We start from the raw sequence: 12,691 nt of genomic DNA on the forward strand, positions 1-12,691 counted from the left end.
TCCCTGCCTTCTATCTCGGAGCAGTAAGCAAACCAACCAACAAACAAACAAAACAGACAGAGCCTGCATCCCAAATGGCACCCTATTCCCTTTATAGTGCATCACTTTTGACAAGGGTGACTCAAGAGAAAGTGAAAAGCACCAGAGGGCCATGTTTAGTTTTGTAGGCACCCCCTCCACCCGAGCCCACCAATGCCGCAGCTTGTTGTTGTTTCAACAGGGATTCCCGCAAACAGCCAGGAGCAGTGTCAACTGTTGTGTAATGGCTTGAATGTCATGTTTAAGGAAGTGCAACCTCAGAATACAGTAAGACGAACACAGACGCGCAAAGGGGGACGTGTTTGAATTGAGCACATGGAAGATGTGTTATGGTCAGGCTAGGTGGTTGGTTTGTTTTGCAGCTTTAGCACAGTTTTGCTGGTTTACGATAAAATGTCCTAGTATTGTGCCTTTGGGCAAGGCACTTAACCCTAAGAGGTGCTGTACTGTAACTGACCATGTGCTCCTCTAGAATACGTGAGTATTTGTGTTGTATGGTGGTGTTGACAGCAGAGCAGAAGATCTTGTAGTGGAAGTACAACTAAGCCACCATATTCTGGTTCAGTTTGAATCAAGAACAAGGAAGAGGACGCTGGTAAGATGCACGATCAGCACAGCAGATTCTACAAAGCAGGTTCAGCGCATGTGCTTTATGGGAAGAGAGCTTTCATTCTCTACCTCAGTGGCATCATTACACAACTACAATCTCTCCACACTTGAAAAGGTGTCTCTTCAGATAACGCAGGGGTGTTTAAAATAGGTTTTCCATCCAAGATAATCAAATCACAATGAAATGAAAATGTCTCCAAAAATAAAATAAACACCAATGGCATCCATAACAATTTTGTTAATTTATTAATTAATTCATTAGGCCTAATTAATGCAATTAACGCCAGTGACCACTTCATGATCATCAACAAATCCTTACAGAGGATTGTGGTTTCCAAACAACAAACGCTTGTTCACTTTGTATGTAATTAGGGCTCAGAGTTCACAACACCACAGATATCTATCTATATGTAATTAAAACCGGATCCTACCCACAAACTAATTAACAGCGCCGAGGAGTTTGCAGTGTCATAACAAAGCAAACATCACAGTGGGATTACTTCCTCTCCTGGGCGACGCCGTGCTAGTTGATGACATAATTAAACTTAACATCCTGCCCCCTACGCCGTCTGCTGACCTGTTAACTCAACCAGCCAATCAATCATAGATTTGTAACCATCTCGCTTCTCACAGACAGAGTGCCACGCATCTACGCTACAGGAGGTGGCTGCTGCCTTTAAGTGTCTCCAGTGGTTGCAGGATTTTTGAAAGCAGGATTTTGAGGCAAATGTAATATCTAAGAACCTGTTTTCGCTTCGGCATTATGGGGTATTGTGTGTAGATTGCCCAAGACTTTTTGTATTTAATCCATTTTAGAATAAGGCTGTAACGTAACAAAATGTGGAAAAAGTCAAGGGGTCTGAATACTTTTCAAAGGCCCTGTATGTACTGGTTATCAATGTGGTATATACACACACATCTACCGAGTCAGTGAGGCCCATTAAAAGACTCAAAAGCTGTGCTGCTGTACGAAACAGGGGCAGTTTCATTAGGCACAAAGAGGAAGAAAACGGACCGCAACGGATGGACCAAAAAAAATGCTAACGCTTCCTTTTCTGTTGCAAAATGCTTTAACATGTTTTCCGTTGCATGCCCTAATGAACACGACCCAGGCCTGACATCTCTCCTAATGTCCTCCTCCTCACCACGCCTCTGCATGCCAGACTCTGCCAGTGGGTGGCGGGGTAATCCTGAAGTTACTTACGTTATTACTTTGGAGGTTTTCCAGCAGGTTGGGGTCATTAAATCCGGCCTCCTCAGATAATGACTGTGTGCTGTGGCTGTGAATGAGAATGAGAAAAAAGGACACCAGTAAAAAAACACTATCACATGGCTACATTATTATAACAACACAAGACCATAAGACTCTTTTTCAAATTCTCCAGAGAGGGTGTTATAATTGAAGACTGTATGAAGAGTTTGTGTGTTGTCTACAATTGAAACAATCCCCATGTGAAGCTGGTCCTGAGGGATTGTGTATACAGTTACAGTCTTCACACAGTGACAACATTACGTGATTCTGTAACATGTTGACAGTAAAACAACTTTTTGGGAAGCCAGCAACTGCTAGCCTGATATTACTCCACAATGCACCAGATTTAGGGGAAACAGGCAAGGGGGTGGATTATTAAATTGCATGAGCCTGGAGTACCTGGTGACTCTCAACTTCTGGGTAACATTAATTCATTTTCCACACATGCAAAACCCTCTCTAGAAAACTATGCAAAAGAGACAGTTAAGTTATAAAATCGGCAGAGAAAGCTGTATCTAAACAAGAGTCATGATATCTATTTTCAGCATTAAAAACCGAAACAGTGTCACGCCCGCAAAAAAACACAACTTTGTGTTGGTATTGCCTGTTTCAGGTATTAAAATGTAGACTTCTTTTCCACTTCTACAGCTAGTCACCTAAAACCCTCACAAACCTTTACAGATGCACAATTGAGAGCATCCTGTGGGGATGTATCACCGCCTGGTAAGGCAACTGTACCGCCCTCAACCACAAGGCTATCCAGAGGGTGATGCGGTCTCCCTAACGCATCACCGTGGGCAAACTACCTGCCCTCCAGGACACCTACAGCACCCAATGTCACAGGAAGGCCAAAAAGATCATCAAGGATGACAAGCACCAGAGCCACAACCACCATCCAGAAGGCGAGGTCAGTACAGGTGCATCAAAGCTGGGACCGAGAAGCTGTTTTTCAGTCTCTATCTCAAGGCCATCAGACTATTAAACTGCCATCACTAACACAGAGAGGCTGCTGCCTACATACAGACTCAAAATAATTGGCCACTTTAATAAATGGATCACTAGTCACTTTAATAATGCCACTTTAATAATGTTTACATATCATATGTATATACTGTATTTTATATCATCTATTGCATCTTGCCTATGCTGCTCGGTCATCACTCATCCATTTATTTATATGGACATATTCTTATTCCATCCCTTTATATTTGTGTATATATCAGTTTAGCCGGGCGGCCAGCTCTAGTTAGAGTTTGGGTGGTTTCAAACTTCTTCCATTTAAGAATGTGTTCTTGGGGATCTTCTATGCTGCATAATTATTTGGGTGCTGTGCCTCGATACAATCCTGTCTTGGAGCTATACAGACAATTCCTTCGACCTCATGGCTTGGATTATGCTCTGCCCACTGTCAACTGGGGGACCTTATATAGACAGGCGTTTGCCTTTCCAAATCATGTCCAATCCATTGAAATTATCACAGAAAATGTAACGTGGAAAAAGTAAAGGGGCCTGAATACTTAGCAAATACACTGTACGTACCGAATTGTGGGTTTGGTGAACCATTACACCACTAATGCTTTCACACAAAGTGGGAAATGTGCGTGGCTCCCCATTTGGCATTATTGCATCGACAAACAGTCCCAAATCTCCCATGCATGGATGACACACCCATGCTGTGCCCGAGGATCACAACACGGTGCAGCAAATGGATCACAGGTGTGTGTGTGTGTGCATGATGCTTGCGTCTCAGCCGCTAGGTTGATGCTTATGGGGGGAAAAGAGAATGTGCTGCCAACTTCACAGCTTCCACACAGTATAAAAAGTATTAAAATACTTCAAAACATGCCAAACAAATGGGGGGACAAATTAGGCTGCATTGTCTGTCACATTTCAGAATGTGTATTGTAATTTAGCTATCACACTTTCCCATATTGTATATAAAGTAGCTGTGTGTGAATCCCTCATCCTTTCACTGGTAACAAATTTCGATGCAAATTCTCAGTTTTTTCTTTAATACCTGCAGAAAAGACTTGGTGCCACAATCACGTACAACACAATACCCCAAGTCAGTTTATCAAAAACACAGCAGAAAACCACAGATGCACAGTGATTTTTTTTCATTCACAATGCAACACTATACTGCCCTACCAAGCAAAAAAGGTTAATTTGGTTGAGAATTAGTTAGTCATTTTTGTTACATTAAATACATGCTTAATCATGTGGACAAGTATCCTGCCTCTATTGTATTGTGTTTAGGAGAAAATGGGTGTCATGTTAGAAGTAACTGCATAAAGTTACTGTGAAACCAAGGTAAATAAAATCAATTTTTCTCAGTTCCAGGCTATAAGTAATTACTGTCTTTTTGCTTGGTAGGGCAGTATACATCACAGAAGCGAGGAGAGAGAGCCGCTAGCAATAGCACACAACCACTACAATCTTACCAGTCGTCCTCCGCAAAACTACCATCCTCAGCCTCGGGAATGTGACTGTTGAGAGAAAATCATGTTGCAGAATACTGTACAGTCAACCATGTTCTGTTAAGGTGCAGACAATGACAAAACTACCATCCTCAGCCTCTGGAATGTGTCTGTAGAGAGAAAATCATGTTGCAGAATACTGTACAGTCAACCATGTTCTATTAGCATGTTCTGTTATTGTGCAGACAATGACCAAACTACATTGATTGGTTGGTTTTCAACTACATTGATTGGATGCCTTGTGTGGGCTCATCTGGGGATACTAAAAGGGAGATTGGTCAGTGAGGGCTAGTATCTCACAATAGGGTAAATCACTTGACTAGTGGTTATTGATGAGGAGCATGGAAGTGGGATGAGTGACAGATCATCTCTACAGTAGGGGACTGCTACAGTAGGGGACTGCTAAAAAAGCAGAATCTTTGGTGCGTTTTAAAAAATGAAAAATCTGTCTGTCTGTCTGTCTGTCTGTCTGTCTGTCTGTCTGTCTGTCTGTCTGTCTGTCTGTCTGTCTGTCTGTCTGTCTGTCTGTCTGTCTGTCTGTCTGTCTGTCTGTCTGTCTGTCTGTCTGTCTGTCTGCCTGCCTGCCTGCCTGCCTGCCTGCCTGCCTGCCTGCCTGCCTGCCTGCCTGCCTGCCTGCCTGCCTGCCTGCCTGGTCTGTCTGCCTGCCTGCCTGTCTGCCTGTGTGTGCGTGCAACTCATGGGCCAAGTGTCCCTGCTGGGAACTCTAAATGTGGTCACAGCGCACACTGTTGAAAGACGAGGACAGCAAATTATTTTCACATTTCCGCTCTGACAAACTAGTTGCAAGCCTATTGTTAATTGCAACATGGGGAGGATCAGAGTTGACCGGACACACTCCTGCTATCTCGATGACTAGAGAACATTGTGGCTTGGCACTTTTGACTGGCCCCAATAACACTTGGAGGCAGGAAGTGAACATTGTTTTCTGAGCTTTATATTCTCCACAACACCGACTGAACTGTACTGTTAATGGAAATGAGATGGGATAAAGAAGCTCAATAGCACACATTGTTAGGACTTTTCACACAGAGATACAGTGCTTTCGGTAAGTATTCAGACCCCTTGACTTTTTCCACATTTTATTTTGTTTCAGCCTTATTCTAAAATGTATTAAATATTTTTTCCCCCTCATCAATCTACACACAATACCACTTAATGACAAAGCAAAAACTGTTTTTTATGCATTTTTGCTAATTTATTCAAAATTTTAAAAAGCTTGGCACACCTGTATTTGGGGAGTTTCTCCCATTCTTCTCTGCAGATCCTTTCAAGCTCTGTCAGGTTGGATGGGGAACGTCACTGCACAGCTATTTTCAGATCTCTCCCGATATGTTAGATCGGGTTCAAGTCCGGGCTGTGGCTGGGCCACTCAAGAACATTCAGAGACTTGTCCCGAAGCCACTCCTGCGTTGTAACCTAACTTGCTCTTGGGGACCTTCAATGCTGCAGACATTTTTTGAAACCCTTCCCCAGATCTGTGCCTCGACACAATCCTGTTTAGGAGCTCTACAGACAATTCCTTCGACCTCATGGCTTGGTTTTTGTTCTGACATCCACTGTCAACTGTGGGACCTTGCACAGACTGGTCATATTGCCTTTCCAAATCATATCCAATCAATTGAATTTACCACAGTTGGACTCCAATCAAGTTGTAGAAACATCTCAAGGATGATCAATGGAAACAGGATGCACCTGAGCTCAATTTCGAGTCTGAAAACTTTATTTATAATCATTTCTAAAAACCTGTTTTCACTTCGTCATTATGGGGTATTGTGTGTAGATTGCTGAGGGTTATTCTTTTTAAAAATCCATTTAAGAATAAGGTTGTAACATAACAAAATGTGGAAAATTTAAAAGGGGTCTGAATACTTTCCGAAGGCACTGTAACTCACATGTTTACGTACAGGACATGCATGATGCCGTGTTGAAGTTGAGCCACATACACAACTCTTAAATGCTATTGTTTCTCAGGTGGGTCAAAGACCACTCTGGGTAGAATTTTCCCCTTATGCACAGGTCTGTAATCAGCTTACCCTTCCACAATTCCTAACCTTAGTCATAAGTGTAAGTGATATAGTCATAAGTGTAAACTATAAAACTGGCCTTAGATCGGTGGCTAAAGGCAACTCTTAAAATACCAGCCCCAAAAACAAAACCAGACACATAATTGTTCATCTTTAGCTACTGTATGTCTCTTAGGGCACTAGATTGGACTTCTTTGCAGCTGAATTAATGTATGTCTACACCCACAGGGATGGCTATATTAATTACTGATCCACGTAATTTGTCTTTGAGGAGGACGATTTGGTGACAGGCCACATTTGCTGACAGGCCACAGTCTGGACTGGAACCCTCTGAAGAACAATTCGACTTACAGTGTGGAGCAGTAGCTAGGACATGAACCCATAACTAGACTTCATCCAGCCAGCCGGCAAAGCCATTTGAACTGATGCCATTGCAACCAGGAGGGTCATTATGACATCATTTCAACCAGTTTTGCCCGCTGGGAGATTAGAACAACTCTTTCGATGCTATTTCTCTTTCGATGAGAATAGTATTGTTGGAAACCTGAAGGGTTTAACTTAGGTAAATATATAGAAGATCTACCTTAGAGAAGAGCAAACACAGAGGCAGTGAAAATAAAACTCAAATGCATACAGTGTATAAAAGACCTCTCTCAGGACAGTCATTGTCAGACAGCTCAGATCATTCCCTTATAACTCTACATGTTTTTCCCACGTCAATGATACTGCAGCTAGATTGCTCAATGCTTTCTCTTTGGTCTGGTGATTCTATGGAGCACTTACAAAATTATGTTACTGGATTAAAATGTAACTGTCATAAAGCCCCCAACAGACTGACAGGGAAGAAGAACACAGATGTAGGATCTTAATTTGAGCCAGTTTGCTACACCAGGAAAATAATCCAGGAGCAACAGGAAATGTGAAGTATTATGTGGATTAGAAATAATATACATTTTCGTTGGGGTTGATACATTTTATGTTACAACAAATCAAGTCTGATATTTTAAAGATTACATAACAAATTTGCAAAATTCCCAGCAACAAAAGAGTGATCAAATTAAGACCCTACATCTGTAGCAGACAGTCGTGGTAGCGACAGAGGAGAGGAGCACACAGAGGGATCGGATTATCAAAAGCACTTTTGGCTCATTTGAAGACTGCTGAACACTGAACTGGACTGGCCAACTTCACTGACTCTCTGCACCTTAGCACACAAGACCTCACTCACACCCACACAGACGTAGACATCAGGGTTTCCTTAAACAGCAATTGCTGGCTTTAAACCGATAAATACAAATTGTGCTAGTCATATTAGCAACTCATCCAGTGTATTATTGGCTACTTGCTAGGCTAAGAGCTGCCATCACTGTAGTAGAGCATTTTAGTTTTTCCCTTTTGCCATGATGGTCCCCAGAAAGTCAAAGGTTACAGAGAGAATTGCGAAGGAGTGAATGGCAGCCGTTTCACGGGCTCCTGGCCTACTCTGCTATTTTGCATATTTTTGTGCTATTTTGTATGTTTTTTGTGCTATTTTGTATATTTTTTTCTGCTATTTTGCATATTTTTTTGCTCTGATCTTCACTTTTTTGTACATAATGTTTCCGCCATCGTTTCCTATGACCGAAAAGAGCTTCTGCACATCAGAACAGCTATCACTAACCTCGATTTGGACAAGGACTTCTACTTCAATGAGTCGAAGGCAAAAGACATACTGATTATCCCGGACCAGGCCCTAATCCCCGACACTTGTAGAAGGCGAAGACGGCGCTATAGAGGCAAGCAAGCGGGCACCCTGTTGAGACTCCCAAGCGAATAAATAAATCGCCTCTAGATTCTAATATGAATCTAGTTGGTTTTTCTATACATCTGCAGAACAGAACGGCAGAGATCAGGGGTGGTGATGTTTGCGCACCAGCTGTCGTTAATAAAGAGACAATCTATAATGTTAAGGAAGTCTCGAGGTTCTGCTCGCCTAAATTAGAATAACTCATGATAAGCTGTAGACCATACCATTTACCAAGAGAGTTTTCATCTGTACTTTTCGTAGCTGTCTATTTACTGCCACAAACCGATGCTGGCACTAAGACCACACTCAATGAGCTGTATAGGGCCATAAGCAAACAAGTAAATGCTCATCCAGAGGCAGCGCTCCTCGTTGCCAGTGATTTTAATGCAGGAAAACTTCAACCCGATTTATCTAATTTTTACCAGCATGCCACCTGTGCAACCAGACGGACAAAAACTCTAGATCACCTTTATCCACACATAGAGACTCATACAAATTGGCAAATTGGACCATAAGTCTATCCTCCTGATTCCTGCTTACAAGCAAAAACTCAAACAGGAAGTACCAGCTCAATATGAAGGTGGTCCAATGAAGCGGATGCTAAGCTTCTGGACAATTTCGCCAGCACAGACTGGAATATGTTCAGGGATTCATTCGATGGCATTGAGGAACTTACCACATCAGTCACCGGCTTCCTTAATAAGTGCATCGGCGACGTTGTCCCCACAGTGACTATACGTAAATATCCCAACCAGAAGCCATGGATTACAGGCAACACCCGCATTGAGCTAAATGCTAGAGCTGCCGCTTTCAAGAAGTAGGACACTAATCCGGACGCTTATAAGACGAACCATCAAACAGGCAAAGCGTCAATACAGAACTAAGATCGAATCCTACTACACCAGCTCTGACGCTCGTCAGATTGTGGAAGGGCTTGCAAACTATCATAGATTATAAAGAGAAATCCAGCCTAAAGCTGCCCAGAGCCTACCAGACAAGTTAAATTCCTTCTATGCTCACTTCAAGACAAGCAACACTGAACCATGCATGAGAACACAGCTGTTCCAGATGACTGTATTATCACGCTCTCCGCATCCGATGTAAGACCTTTAAACAGGTTAATATTTACAAGGCCGCAGGGAGAGACGGATTACCACGACGGGTACTCAGCGCATGCACTGACCAGCTGGCAAGTGTCTTCCATGAAATTTTCAACTTCTCTCTGACCCAATCTGTAAAAAAGACATGTTTCAAGCAAACCACAATAGTCCCTATGACTTAGAACACCAAGGTAACCTGTTTAAATTATTACCGCCTCGTAGCACTTTTTTATTTAACCTTTATTTGACTAGGCAAGTCAGTTAACTTCACTAGGGTAGGGGGCAGCATTCGGAATTTTGGATGAAAAGCGTGCCCAAATTAAACTGCCTGCTACTCAGTCCCAAAAGATAGGATATGCGTATAATTAGTACATTTGGATAGAAAACCCTCTAAAGTTTCCAAAAATGTTAAAATAATGTCTGAGTATAACAGAACTGATATGGCAGATGAAAACCAGAGGAAAATCCAACCTGGAAGTATTATTATTTTGAAAGGCTGTTTTTCCATTTTTCCATTCTCCTTTCCTATTGACGAAGCTTTTGTCCGGTTGAAATATTATTGATTATTTATGACAAAAACAACCAGAGGATTGATTTTAAACATCGTTTGGCATGTTTCTACTAACTTTTATTGTTATTTTTTAAAACTTTTTGTTCTGGAATTAGTGCACGCGCCTTCTGCATTCGGATTACTGTACAAAACGCACAAACAAAAAGGAGGTTTTTGCTCATAAAGAGGGACATTATCAAACAAAACAAACATGTATTGTCTAACATGGAGACCTGGGAGTACATTCTGATGAAGATCGTCAAAGGTAAGTGATTCATTTTAATGCTATTTCTGACTTTTGTGACATCTCTCCTTGTTTGGAAAATGGCTGATTGTTTTTCTGTGACTTGGCGCTTACCTAACATAATCGCAAAGTGTGCTTTCGCAGTAAAGCCTTTTTGAAATTGGACACTGTGGTTGGATTTACAAGAAGTTTCTCTTTAAAATGGTGTATAATACTTTTATGTTTGAGGAATTTTAATTATGGGATTTCTGTTGTTTTGAATTTGGAGGTAAAGAACATATTCTTATTTACAATGACGGCCTACCCCGGCAAAACCCTAACCCGGACGACGCAGGGCCAATTGTGCGTCACCCTATGGGACTCCCAATCATGGCAGTTTGTGATACAGCTTGGAATCGAACCAGGGTCTGAAGTGACGCCTCTAGCACTGAGATGCAGTGCCTTAGACTGCTGCGCCACTCGGCACCCATACGGCGGCGCACCATTGGCCCAGTGTTGTCCAGGTTTGCACATCTGTAGCCATGAAATGCTTTGAAAGGCTGGCCATGGCTTAGAACACTATCATCCCAGAAATCTTGCACCCACTCCAATACCGCTCCAACAGATTCACAGATGACGCAAACTCTATTGCACTCCACTCTGCCCTTTCCTACCTGGAGAAAAGGAACACCGACATGAGAATGCTGTTCATTGACTACAGCTCATCGTTCAACACCAGTGCCCTCTAAGGTCATCGCTAAGCTAAGGACCCTGGGACTAAACCCCTCCCTCTGCAACTGTATCCTGGACTTCTTGACGGGTCAACCCCAGGTGGTGAGGGTAGGCAACAACACATCTTCCACGCTGATCCTCAACACTGGGGTCCCTCAGGGGTGAATGCTCAGTCTCCTCCTGTACTCTCTGTTAACCTGTGACTGCGTGGCTACATATGACCACAACACCATCATTAAGTTTGTCGACGACACAATGATGGTAAGCCTGATCAACGATGATGAGACAGCCTATAGCGAGGAGGTCAGAGACCTGGCAGTGTGGTGAAAGGACAACAACCTCTCCCTCAACGTGGACAAGACAAAGGAGCTTATCATGGACAACAGGAAACGGAGGGCCGAACACACCCCCATTCACATCGAAGGGGCTGTAGTAGAGTGGGTCGAAAGCTTCAAGTTCCTTGGTGTCCACATCGCTAAGGACCTATCATGGTCCAAACACACCAACACAGTCGTGAAGAGTGCACGACAACACCTTTTCCGTCTCAGGAAGTCGAAAAGATTTGGCATGGGCCTTCAGATCCTCAAAAAGTTCTACAGCTGCACCATTGAGAGCATTTTGATTGGCTACATCACCGCTTTGGGGCGGCAGGTAGCCTAGTGGTTAAAGTGTTGGGCCAGTAACCGAAAGGACGCTGGATTGAATCCCTGCGCTAACAAGGTACAATTCTGTCATTCTGCCCCTGAACAAGGCAGTTAACCCACTGTTCCCCGATAGACCATCATTGTAAATAAGAATGTGTTCTTAACTGACTTGCCTAGTTAAATAAAGGTTAAAACATTTTTTTTAAGAATGTCAACTGCTTGGCCTCCAACAGCAAGGATCTACAGGGGGTAGTGAGTACAGACCAGTACATTACTGGGGCCAAACTCCCTTCCATCCAGGACCGCAATATCAGGCGTCGTCAGAGGAAGGCCCTACAAATTGTCAAAGACTTGTCAAAGCCATAGAGTGTTCTCTCTGCTACTGCACGGCAAGTAGTACCAGAGCGCTGTGACCAGAAGGCACCTGAGCAGCTTCTACTCCCAAGCCATAAGACTGCTGAACTATTAATCAAATTAATGCCCTGACAATTTACATTGACTCACTTTATTATTAATTTATCTTAATTGTTTTGCCCTTCCTCCCTTGCACTGGCTCTATGCACGCTCACTAGACTCTACCCACACACTCACACAGACACACTTTCACACGAATTGCTGCTACTCTGTTTATTATATATCCTGATTGCCTAGTCACTTCTACCCCTACCCACATGTACATACTGTATTACCTGATCTACCTCCTAGCCCTGCACATTAACTCGGTACTGGTACTCCTTGTATTTAGCTTCAGTATTGCGTTGCTATTTCCTTTTTTATTTATGAAATATTTGTTATTATATATACCGATTGCCTTGTCACTTTTACCCCTACCCACATGTATTCACTGTATTACCTAAATTATCTCAACAACCCTTGCACATTGACCCGATACTGGTTCTCCTTGTATATAGCCTCATTATTTTTTCATTTTTTATTTAGCAAATATTAGTCTTACTTTATAACTCTGCACTGTTGGGAATGGGCTCGTAAGTAAGCATGTGACCAAAAAAAATTGATTTGATGTGATTTGAATGTAAACTATAATTGCAAAAGTATGTGGACACCCCTTCAAATTAGTGGATTCGGCTATTTCAGCCACACCAGTTGATGACAGGCGTATAGTATCGAACACACAGCCATGCAATCTCAATGGACAAACATTGGCAGTAGAATGGCCTTACTTAAAGAGCTCAGTGACTTTAAACGTGGCACCGTCATAGGATGCCACTTTTTC

The 12,691-nt window shown here is 42.6% G+C and overlaps 1 pseudogene; it reads right to left on the bottom strand.

Annotated features, from left to right (window-relative positions):
* Positions 1-12,691, bottom strand: part of LOC123999758 — a 203,253-nt pseudogene that overhangs the window by 123,835 nt on the left and 66,727 nt on the right.

This window comes from Oncorhynchus gorbuscha, linkage group LG16 (genome assembly GCF_021184085.1).
Source record: "Oncorhynchus gorbuscha isolate QuinsamMale2020 ecotype Even-year linkage group LG16, OgorEven_v1.0, whole genome shotgun sequence".
Taxonomy (NCBI): Eukaryota; Metazoa; Chordata; class Actinopteri; order Salmoniformes; family Salmonidae; genus Oncorhynchus; species Oncorhynchus gorbuscha.